Here is a 12,692-nt window from a genome sequence, read left to right on the forward strand (position 1 = left end):
ACTCTACACCCAGCTAGTCTACCCTTCCCACAACTACCCAGTTTGTCCACAGAATTGAGGCTATTCTACTGTGACTTTTTCCAAGGTAAAATAATTGACTGAGGTGAAATTCACATAAAATTAAACATTTTAAACTGAATAATTCAGTGGCATTTAGTATATTCACATGTTGTATAACCATCACCTCTATCTAGTTCCAAAACATTTCCATCATTCCAAAGTAAAACCTCTTACCCATTAAGCAGATTCTTCTCATTTCTCCCAGACTCTGGAAATCATCAGTGCCCCAACTCTACAAATTTACCTATCCTGGATATTTCATGTAAATAAAATCATACAATGTGAGGCCTCAGTGTCTGGCTTCTGTCCTTTAGCATAATGTTTTCAAGGTTCATCCACATTGTAACCCACATCAGTAAGTTCATTCCTTTTTATAGCCGGATAATATTCCACTGTATAGATATACAATATTTTTTGTTTATCTATTCACCATGTGATGGATGCTTGGGTTATTTTCACCTTTTGGCTATTGCGAGTAGTGCTGTTGTGAACACACATGTGCTTGTACTCGTTTGAGTCCCTGTTTTCGATTTTTGGGGAGTATACACCTAGAAGTGGAATTGTGGGGTCATATGGTAATTCCATGTTTAACTTTTTGAGGAACCATCAAACTATTTTTCTACCCTATTATTTTAATACCTTCAAGGATGAATAAACACTACAATAAAAGTGACCAATTCAAAGTCACTAGCATCTGTGAAGCTGACCTAGGTATGCCTGAGCTTTTGTCCCATGACTTTGGGAACTGCTTCAGGATTCTAGTTGCTTCAGAGACATCTTGACTCGGAGGGTTGTTTCTGGGGGGTCCAATCAATGATCACCAGGGACTCAAGCATTTCCCTGAGATTGGCTCCTATGAAAGTTACTCAACATCATCTCCAGTCAATATGAAACATTTCTGGGACACCTCATCTAGCCCTTTTTCCTTCCGTCCTTCCCTTCTCCTTTCTTTCCTTCCTTTATTCATCTAACAAATGTTTATTGGGTACCTACCATATTTTAAATAGTGTGCTAGATGTTGGGGGTACAGATAAATGAGATGCAGTTTCTGTCTCTGGGGCCACTGAAAATGCTGAAGAGATGGTACATATTCAAGTCAAGGTGCCAGAGAGCATAGTAGCCAGGAAAGTTCCAAATGTGGACACTGTGTCCCACACAGACACCAGACTATAAGCTCCTCAAGGCAGTAACTGTGTCCTGTTCTTTGCTATATCCCTAGAGCCCAGCACAGTGCCTGGAGCACATTTGCTGTCAGCAAAGCAACCTTAGAAAGGTCTGAGGTAGGGGGCCAGGTGCAGTGGCTCACACTTGTAATCCCAAAGGTTTGGGAGGCTGAGGTGGGAGGATCACTTGAGCCCAGGAGTTTGAGACCAGCCTGGGCAACGTAGTGAGCCCCTGTCTCTACAAAGAAATACAAAATTAGCTGTCAATGGTGGCATGTGCCTGTAGGCCTAGCTACTCTGGAAACTGAGGCGAGAGGATTGATTGAGGCCAAGAGTTTGCCTAGCCTGGGCAACATAGTGAGACCCCATCTCTCCAAAATAAAAAAATAAAAACCTAATTAGCTGGACATGGTGGCACATGCCTGTAATCCCAGATACTCAGAAGGTTGAGGTGGGAAGATCACTGAACTCAGGAGTTTGAGGCTCCAGTGAGCTATGATCACACCACTGTACTCCAGCCTGGGCAACATAGTGAGATCCCATCTCCACAAAAAAAAAGAAGAAGAAGAAAGAAGAAAGAAAAGACTGAGATAGGCTGCCTGGCAGCATCAGCCCATTACCTTTTCCTAGCACCACCATGAGCCTGCATGGTTCCCTGTAGCCATCTCTCTTTCCTTAGTTCTGTCTTAGGCAGGTAGCACAGAGTGGATATCCTTTGGGTCCTGTATTCTCTGACCTCCCTACAATTTCAGAATGAGTTTTCTTTCAGAAGTGTTTTTATATTTCAGTTTCATGATGCCTTCCTCAAAGAGGAACCCAGATGATGTGAGGAAGTGAGACCATCTTTCCCAGGAAGTAAATTCACAGTGAGCAGGAAAACCCTCAGTCACCAGCTTGATGTTTGTCTCTAGAAATAGTCTTCTATCAGCCTGTAGCTTAGGGTGGAGGTGGGAGCTGAGACGTGGGCAGGAGCCAGCCCTGATGCTGATGGTGTTCCATGATTTGGGTATGCCTCTCTTTCAGTTCGTTCTGTGTTCTGCTTTCCTTGGACCTGAGTGCTAACCACAGAAGTTTCCAGAAGAAAACTGAGGGCAGCAGAGCACAGATGTTGCCAATTTCATAAACTACTACTTCAGTTCACATTCTCGAAACACCTCCTGGACACAAGTAATAAAACACTACAGAGTCAATGGCAAATAAGGGGAGGGAATCGAGAGGAAAGATGAATATAGAGGGAAAGGTGTTTCAGATGAGATTGGAAACAAGAGGAGTGGAAGTGGGGGTGAGGTATCCCAACCTTCACTACAGAGAAGGAAAAGGCTCTCATGCAGGAAGCTGCTTTGAAATAAAAAAGCCCTGGGGCAGCCTGCAGACTCTAACTCTAGTCAGTCTCAGCTCCTTTAGGGCCAACTCTTGGCCTTGTCCCCTTTGGGGTTGAACCCTCTAGATCCATGCTGGAGTGCAGAGGTAGAATGCGCAGGACATGTCCCCAAAGGGTAGACAGACCATGGAATGACACATTTGAAGGGATCTGATTATGTTAAAAATCAAGAAAAAAGCTACCAAGGGTATTTTTTTCCTTTTTAAAAAAAGACCCCAAACTTCAGGCAACAGACTGTACTAGGAGCTCCTTTGTGAGATTTACCTACCAGCTTATGGGTGGGTTGCCACCTCCAATAAAATTTCCATTTGAACTCCTATTGGGGATGGCAAATATTAATACTATGTTAGGAGCTTGGGGGTACAATTATGAACCAGACACGGTCCCTGCCCTCAAGGAATTTGCAGTCTAATAGGGAAGAGAGATAAAGCAGACAGCTAATTATAACATGGAATGATGAGGTCTGGAAGTTGTTGGGGGAGGACAGAGGATGAGCATTTAAATCACTCTGAAGTGTCAGGGAAGGTTTCCTGAAAGACATGATGCATAAACTGAAGAATGAGTAGGAGTCAGCCAAGTGAAAGGGAAGGGGGAAAGGATATTCCAGACAGATGAGCTTTGCAGGAGTAAGGTTTGCTAAGAAAGATTAAAGCAAAAATTTACAAAATATACAATCATCAAAAATGAAATGTTGATCAATACAAGCAAAAACCAGCTCTTTGGAAAGACCATGAAAATAGGCAAAGATTAGCAAGTTTGCTAAAAACAAAACAAAACAAAACAAACAAACAAAACACATCAACAACCACTCAAGAGTAAAAAGAGGCAGAGAAAGGGAGAGGAAGAAGGATAGGGAGAGTACTCATTTGCTCTTAGAAAGCTCTAAGAAAATTAGAAATACAAGGAAACTTTAACTTGATAAAAAGTACTTTCCAGAAAGGTACAGAAAACTTCATACTTAAAGAGGCAGCAAGTGTAGCAGGGTAGTTAAGAACACAGTCTCCAAAGAAGAAGAAAAGGAGAGAAAGAGGACAGAACTGCATTTAGAATATATTAAAAATCAGGTATGAAGGGTGGCACTAAACAAAAAATAAAAATGAAAAAGAATATATTAAAAAGTATAAGAGAATATTATTCTTAGTAATTGTGTAAGTCCTGGTACAGGCATAAAATTATAAATAATTGGTATTTTGTATTAATATTTATACCAGTAAATTTGGAATGTAGATGAAATAGACAATTTTCTGGGAGACTTTACCAAAATTGGCTTGAGAGCAAGATGAAAATCTGACTGTATCAACAAAACTAGAGAAGAAATGGAAATAGAATCAAAGATGTGTACACCTCAGCCCCCTTAACACACACAAGTAGGCTTTAAAGGTAAAGTGTACAACAGCTTTAAGGAACAGATAATCCCTTTACCAAACAAACAATTTCAGAGCATTAAAAAAGATGAGAAACTTCCAACTTATTTTCCAAAGCTATCATAACACCAATACCAAATTGTATGAGGACAGAAAACTAACTCTATACAAAACCCCTAAATAAATTATTACCAAATCAAATCTCGCACTTTGGAAAGAGAAGACTATACCATAACCAAGTAGGGTTTATCCCAGAAATTCAAGGCTGGTTCACCATTAGAAAACATACCAATGTAATTCATTATATTTGCATAATAAAGGAAAAGATAATATGATCATTTCAATAAATGCAGCAAAAATGTTTGATAAAACTGAGTTGAGTACTCATTTGCTCTTAGAAAGCTCTAAGAAAATTAGAAATACAAGGAAACTTTAACTTGATAAAAAGTACTTTCCAGAAAGGTACAGAAAACTTCATACTTAAAGAGGCAGCAAGTGTAGCAGGGTAGTTAAGAACACAGTCTCCAAAGCTAAGCAGTGGAGCTTTGAACACTTGTTGGCTGTGTGACCTTGGGCAAGTTACTTAGCTTTTCTATGCTTCAGTTTTCTTATCTGTAAAAGAGGAATAATAATAATAATAATAATAATAATATCTATTTCATAACATTGTAGGAGGATTAAATAGCCTAATATTTGTAAAGTGTTCATAATAATGTTTCACACACAGAAGCAATACACAAGTGTTTGTTAACAAGTTTTGAAATATTAGATGTTTTCACCCTTAAAGTCAAGAACAAGACAGGAATGTCTATTTCTACTGCTACTCTGCTATTCAACATTTTACTAGAGCTCCAAGCCAATGCCATAGAATAAAAAATAGAATTAATAGCATCAGACAGGAAGAAACAAAATTGTCAATATTTGCAGATAATATAATTATCTAACAAAAAATGAGGTCTGTGTCTGTCAGAAAGGAAGTAAAAGAAGGAAATTCTACTCTCTAGGGTATTCCAGTATCAACTTTTTTTTTCTAGACATTTCTATAAATTGAACATTGAGTCCATCATCTTCCCTCCATGTCTACTGCTCTTCTTGACTCCCATTTTTCTGTCAATGGCACCACCACTTTCTTTTTGTAAATTTAATTTAAAGTTCTGGGATACATGTGCAGGATGTGTAGGTTTGTTACATAGGTAAACGTGTGCCATGGTGGTTTGCTGCACCTATTAACCTATCACCTAGGTATTAAGCCCTGCATGCATTAGCTGTTTATCCTGATGCTCTCCTCCCCCTACCCCCCAAGACAGGCGCCAGTGTACATTGTTCCTCTCTGTGTGTCCACGTGTTTTCATTGTTCAGGTCCCACTTATAAGCAAGAACAATGGCACCACCACTTTTGAAGTCACCTAGACTAAAAACTTTGGAAGACTCTTGGACTCTTCCTTCTTGTTCATCTCCCATATGCAATTACCTACTCTATCTGGTTAGTTTTTCCTACAAAATATTTTTCAAATGTTTTCTATTCTCACTCTCATGTCTCTAGTCCAGGCACATATCAACTCATGCCTGAAACAATGGATATCCTCCAGTCCCTCTCCAAGTCATCAAGTGCTCCACAGGCCAATCCTATTCGAAGACTACTATCGTCAAGTTACTCTCTTGCTTAAAAATCTCTAGTGGCTTCTCCCTTCCTATCATATCCAGTCTAAACTCCTCCAGTTGGTAGCCTTTTACCATCTTGCTGCACCCAATCTAACACAGTTTATTTTCTCCTTCTCCCTTTATATGTATGTACTCTCTGCTTTAGCAATACCAGTATTCTCAATATCCTCACCCACCTCCTTTCCTTTTTAATTCAGTACCTTTGTTTAATTCAGTGCCTTGTATTGTCCTGTCTTTCCCCGAGTGTCTCCAAATCTTCCCCATTTTTAATGGTTAGCTTAAATAGCACCAAATTTTATTTTCTCAAATGAGATAATGGATACCATACTGTGCTCATTTAATCTTCTCAGCAACTTTTAAAGTACTTATTCATTTTCCCATTTTATGGATCACGTATAGTGATTCACTCAAGGTTCACATTGCTGATCATGATAGATCTGGAATTCAAAGCCATGTTTACTGCCCAACCTCAGAGGTCATGCTCCTAACCACCCCTCTGTTCTGACTTTCTGGGATGTCTCCCCTGGCTGCCTCAACCCTCTCTGACCTTCTTTTCCTTTTGTTTGGCTGCTACGCATTGTTGTGTAGTGTGTACAAGTTTAGCTCCCAGCAAAACTGTAAGCTTTTGGAGGTCAGGATCCATTGACCCTGATCTCCTACTTCTCTGTCTCTTCCTCCCTGCAAGAGCTAGGCCCACGAGGCACAGTTGATTAATTGGTAAGGTTTATCAAATATAGCTAAATATATAGGAATTTGGCCTTAGTATCCAGTCTTCAAGAAACTTTTTGAGTAGCTTGAGGATAATGCAAGCCCTTCCCACTCAAGCGTGAGTTTTTAGGCCCAGGAAGGGAAAGGAGGAGTAGAATTATTACATTTCCCAAGAAATTATTAAATTTCCCCTAGTCCCCTTCCCCAATGATCAGGCTTCTCTCTGCATAGCTTAGGTCAATGTTGCATGACAAATCTTCCCTTTACATAACGGTTGGACCAGGCCAGATTTTGTTAGCATGTGCAAATAGAGCCAAACCTGTCAACTTACAATTGTGCAAAATCTGACTCCTGGGAATCTTCCAGAAGTGAGCCGGGGAAAACTAATATCTGTCCTACCTACCTCACAGGGTCATGGTGAGAATCAAATGAGATAATGGATATGAGCACATTTTGAAAAGTAGCAATGAAAAGCAGCTTGCTTCTTGAGCCCGGAGTGGAGCAGTAGGAGCTCTTTGGTGATTTCAAGGCCAGGTGAAGGGTGGAGGCTCTTCTGAAATTCTTGGACTCATCATTTCCCAGTGGTTGTAAGACTTGCTTTCCGGCAATTCTTGGGAAATTTTACTTTATTGTGAGACTTCTCCAACTACATGGGAGTTTGTCCTTGACTTCCCTTTTCCTTTTTCTAATTACCCTTACTCAGCTAGTTCACAGTACTTTGAAGGATTCTACAAGATAAGCTAACTTTCCCTTCTTTTGGTGCGTTGAAAAGACAGTATTTTGCTGGTGACTTACATTTAGATTTCGAATCTGTCACCAACGTCAGGAGCAAGTGATACAGGAAAAGCACACTCTGAGATTGATGACTTCCATGATGGTCTATAAATGACAATTAGCCACTGAATGTTATTGGATAAATAAGGAGTGCCTCTCTGCTTCCCCTGGAGAGACCAAATTCCCTCAGAATTCAAGTGTTAGAAGACACAAAAGAACCTAGAAGTCTAGAATGGAAGGCTAGAGGTGAGAGTTAGGGAAGATATTTTTGTAAGAAAGAAAGTTTTGGTTCAAAAGATTCCAATTCTGAAAGTGAAGGACTTTGGGGAAAGCCAGGGGAGAGTGAGCTCAGCTTGGACAGAGAAGAGGAAAGAGTGCCGACTGTGCAGGGACCTTGGCCAAAGGGCCCTGGATCAAGACTAGACCGGGCTTGCAGAGGTAGCCAGAGGTATTCTGACCAGGGAATTGAGCAAGATTTATTGCCTAAGCTGGCCTCAACTGGACAGAGTTTGGCTTTGGGTCTGTTTTGTGTGTTGGGCATGCATATATACCTCCTTACAGTTGAAGCCTTCAGATAGTGAGCCATGTCCTCAGCAAAATGGGGCCAAAGGGAGGTTGCTGCTGGTGTCAGAAGTGGGGACAGAACCTGAGAAGCAAAGCTATGGAAAGTACCCCAGGCCTCCGAAGGTAGCCACGTAGGCAGGAAATAGCAGCCCTCTTGTCCCCCACAGCTCCTGGGCCACTGGCTATCCTATCTACATTTAAACAGTATGCACCCAGCAGACTGGGCAGCTGGCCAAGAAGCTCGTTATTGTGCCCCATCCTGTGGCCTTCTGGGCCACCAGATTCCATGCATCTTATTCCACTGCTCTGCTCTACTTTTGCTTCCATAATACTGACTCTCATGAGCTGCTGTGTTGAACTGAGGGAATGTTATGGGCTTCTATGTGTGTGCATGCATGCATCTGTTATGTGTGTGTGTGTGTGTGTGTGTGTGTGTGTGTGTGTGTGTGTGTGTTGGAGGGGTCCCGAGTGTCCCCTAGCCTCAGCCTCTCTGACTCCAGGCTTCAGAGGGTCCTCTGCCTATGAACTTTGCTTGGCTAGCCTGCTGGATGGAGAGAGATGAGAGTAAACCCCTGCTGGTTCCATCCCACACTCCCCGTTATGATAGGCAGTGAAGCAAATCATTTGGGCAATTGCCTGACCTTAATGGGATAGAAAGGGCTCCTCTCTTGCTTGAAAGGAACATCCAAGCATGTGCTTAGTGTTTAGTTTTCCTGGAAAAATAATTTTTCTGGCATGCTAAAGAGGGTGAATTTGCCTTCAGAAAGGATTGTGTCATATCCATAACCTTTGCAGCCTCTCTATCATTTCCATGGACGAAAACTTTGCATTCAGGGGAAGACGAACCAAACATCTGTTAGGATAAGGTTTCAGTTTTCACTGAGAGAAAACTGTGTTGTGTAAAGAAAAATAGAGATACACTCTTGGGCAGTTCTTTGGGGGTAACCTAGCAACCCATCGAAATCAAGAGATTTTTGAAGGATACTGCAAAGTAGAATCAGGTCTGACTGTTCAGTGTTATGATTTTAAGGGCACTGAGTACAGATAGCACCCCACCCCTCGCCCCCAGCACCCTGCCTGGAATTCCAGCTTTTAGAAATTCATTCCTTTTATTTGAAAGACCTTATGTGTCTTCTGGAGTCACGTGTTGAAGAGTAAAATACGCCTGGGAGGAATATCACCTAAAACCATATCAGCTGATAACAGCTATCTCTTCAGTGAAGATGGAGAGCCTGGGATGGGACAGAACGATCTCTGGGAATAGCAGGAATAGGATGCCTGAGTGACAAGAGGGGACAAGGGAATGAAAGGGAAAATGGAAGGTTAGCAAGACATGGCTAACTTAAGATACCAGAAATGGAAGGAAACTCATAGACCATCTATACCAATGCCTTTTAAAAAAACATTTAAAAAACATGGAGGCTGGGTGCTCACACCTGTAATCTCAGCACTTGGGGAGGCCGAGGCGGGTGGATCACTTGAGGTCAGGAGTTCAAGACCAGCTTTGCCAACATGGCGAAACCCCGTCTCTACTAAAAATACAAAAATCAGCCTAGCATGGTGGCACATGTCTGTAGTCCCAGCTACTCAGGAGGCTGAGGCTTGAACCCAGGAGGCAGAGGTTGCAGTGAGCCGAGATTGTGCCATGGCACTCCAGCCCGGGTGACAGAGCGAGACTCCATCTAAAAAAAAAAAAAAAGATTAAAAAATAAAAAAACATTGGAACCCTCTCCTCAAACACAGAACCCCATTATGTATGAAATGAATACAAGTGGGGCTGCTCTGGTTAAAGTGGGGGCAAGAGCCTTGGGACCCAGTTTACTCAGACTCTCTACTGCTTAAGCTAAGAGAAAAGTGAGGCAGTACCACACTCACCCAGATAGTGAGAATTGATGGTTCAACATGAATTTTGTGGGCCAGTTTGTTAAATATAGCCATTGTTAAAAGTGAAATGATCTAAACTTACAATTAGGTTATATTAAAGACAAAGCAGGCCGGGTGTAGTGGCTCACGCCTGTAATCCCAGCACCTTGGGAGGCCAAGGCAGGTGGATCATGAGGTCAGGAGTTTGAGACCAGCCTGGCCAGCATAGTGAAGCCCCATTTCTACTAAAAATACAAAAAATTAGCAGGGTGTGGTGGCGGGTGCCTGTAATCCCAGCTACTCGGGAGGTTGAGGCAGGAGAATCACTTAAACCTGGGAGGTGGAGGTTGCAGTGAGCAGAGATAGCGCCACTGCACTCCAGCCCAGGTGACAGTGGGAGACTCCGTTTCAAAAAAAAAAAAGACAAAGCTAATGAATATTCAAAACTCATCACTTTCTAATTATTTTACTACACTTACTGTTACCTATGCTTTTGAGGTTATTTACATCTATTGTATCTGTGTGGTGGAAATACTCTGTGATGCCATGCTGTTGCACATGTATTCCGGACTCCTTGTTCAGTGGTGTCATGTCGGGAGCTTGAAATTGGCCATGGTGGGAGCATTTACACCATGGAAATCAGCAAACACTATAAACCAGCATTCCCTTCCCTGCTCAACTGAGGGAGGCAATTGTTGGACATCTGCCAGCACACCACTGACTATACTATAACGTAAGTCATCACTTCCTTGGAAGCTGTACTTCCAGCAACCTCAACCATGTGGAATGCAGCTTAGAACTAAGGAGGAAGAGGAAATACATCCAAGTGGCCAACCATTATCACAAAACACATCCACTTTATACTCCGTGGGAGAGAAAAGCCACTGTAAGGCCCCAGCCTAGGCAAACATGTGTTAAATAACATGGCAGATAAGAAGTGCTGGGCCTCAGAAAATGGTACCCCAAACGATGGCGCTTTGGCATGCTGAGTACTTTGAACTAAAGGAGACTGGAAGGTCTCAGAAGCCACCTCAGAAGCAAAGTCTCTCTCTGACCTTCTCCTACCCTCCTGTCTCCTGCCCCGGGGGGGAATCATAGAAACTAGAACCTCTCTCCCCCAAGGCAACCCATACAATCTAGAAAGGTCACTTCTCCCTTGTAGACCCTCATGCCAGAGAGTTCCTGCCCTATGCCCTGGAGGAAGGAATGCTACACAGAAAAGCCAAGAAGAATCTAAACAGACAAGCCTTACTGGGTGCCCTCTGCCTTCAGTCTATTACCATTAGATCATACCCTTTATCCAATCACATTTCTAAACATTCTTTATAGAACCTACGCATAAAAATACGCAATTTTCCCTGGGTCTTTGGGTCTTCATTTCTGAAAGCTCCCATCTCATGTAAAACTTTGATTAAATAAATTTGTTAAATGCTTTTCTCTTGTTAACTGTCTTTTGTTATAGGAGTGTCGGCCACGACCCTTATGATGGGTTAGGAAAGAGATCACATCTTTCTGCTCCTACAGAAACAACACGGTGACAGCAGCACGGAGCAACAGCTGACACTGGGAAGTCTCGGCACCACAATCTGGAGCCTTTTATTATAAGGGTAAACAACTCGACTTATTCCCGAGACCCTCAAAGACCTCACTGCATCACAGCCCAGCACAGTTTAGGAAGTGGAAGCGTCCATTCTCTGACCCCCTCAAAATGGGCCAAATTATACGCAGAACAAGTTCCATAAGAAGGCTCCAGGTCTGTCATGTCCACAGCACCCAACACAGTGCTTAGTGCATAGAAGGCCCTGAATAAACAAATATCTATTTAAAGAATGAAACCAATTTTCACAAGCTCCTTGCCTCTTTTACCACTGTTTCCAGAAAAAAGACTCAGGATGTTTAGTTTCAGAAAGCAGTGGAGTGTGAATACATTTCAAAAAGCTATCTATCCCAAACTGTGAGACTTGGGCTTCTTCCTAAGCCAGCACTCAGCAAGGAGAAGGCCACGTTCAGTTTGAACACCAGGATCACGAAGCCCAACGGCAAGAAGCCAGACAAGTTCAAGTTCGGCATCTCCCAGGCTCTTCTGGAGCCAAAGATGAACGTGGACCTCAAGGCTCAGCTCAGGGAGCTGAATATCATAGCAGCCAAGGAAACTGAAGTTGGTGGTAGTCAGAAAGCTATCATGATCTTTGTTCCTGTTTCTCAACTGAAATCTTCCCAGAAAATCCAAGTCTGGCTAGTATATGAATTGGAGAAAAAGTTCAGTGAGAAGCATGTTGTCTTTATTGCTCAGAGGAGAATTCTGCCTAAGCCAACTTGAAAAAGCCATACAAAAAATAAGCAAAAGCATCACAGGAGCTGTACTCTGATAGCTGCGTACCATGCGATCTTGAGGACTTGGTCTTTCCAAGTGAAGTTGTGGGCAAGAGAATCCCCTTGAAACTGGATGGCAGCTGCCTCGCAAAGGTTCATTTGGACAAAGCACAACAGAACAAAAGTGGCACACAAGGTTGAAACTTTTCTGGTGTCTTTAAGAAGCTCATAGGTAACGATGTTAATTTTGAATTCCCAGAGTTTCACTTGTAAACAAAAATGACTAAATAAAGTATATTCATGGTAAAAACAAACAAATAAACAAATAAAAACAACAAAAAACGAAACTGAGTTCCAAAAGGATTGATACCCAAAGGGGCCAAATGTCTACTCTTGGATAAATCTTTGGTATGAGAACTCTAATGCCCTAATGATGGCTGATAAACAGGAAATGACTTTATCAAGATGCGGAGCTGACTGTCAGCGCCATGGGTTCTCCCAGCTGCCCCTACTCCAAACATCTCTGGCGTCCCTCTTCTCTCCCTTCTGTGCCTGTTCCCTTCACTTTCTAGTCTCTCACCCCTCTCACCTTTTGCCTCCCTTTCTTCCTCTGTCCTCCTCATGCCCTCGGCCTGCCAGTCATCCCCCACTTGGCCCCAATCACCCACCAGGCCAAGTCCTGCCTGAGACCCTCAGGCTGGAGAGATTGCTTCCCCAATACCCAGACAAAATGTGTTCAGTAGACAAATGCTGTTGTCTCCAGCCTTTACAAAGGAAGCTCACCTACAGCCAAATACTTTCCTTTTCTCACTTCTTAATTTCTACGGGGCCGGAGGAGGG

At 42.5% G+C, this 12,692-nt stretch overlaps 1 protein-coding gene and 1 pseudogene across 3 annotated transcripts in view; one reads left to right on the forward strand and one right to left on the reverse strand.

Annotated features, from left to right (window-relative positions):
- LOC116811195 (small ribosomal subunit protein eS7-like) overlaps nucleotides 1–12,125 on the forward strand; it is an 80,030-nt pseudogene extending 67,905 nt beyond the window's left edge.
- The window catches only part of PLAC1 (placenta enriched 1), a 209,995-nt gene that overhangs the window by 78,815 nt on the left and 118,488 nt on the right, over nucleotides 1–12,692 (reverse strand). The gene's annotated exons all lie outside the window — the stretch shown is intronic.

This window comes from Hylobates moloch, unplaced genomic scaffold (genome assembly GCF_009828535.3).
Source record: "Hylobates moloch isolate HMO894 unplaced genomic scaffold, HMol_V3 SCAFFOLD_7, whole genome shotgun sequence".
Classification (NCBI taxonomy): domain Eukaryota; kingdom Metazoa; phylum Chordata; class Mammalia; order Primates; family Hylobatidae; genus Hylobates; species Hylobates moloch.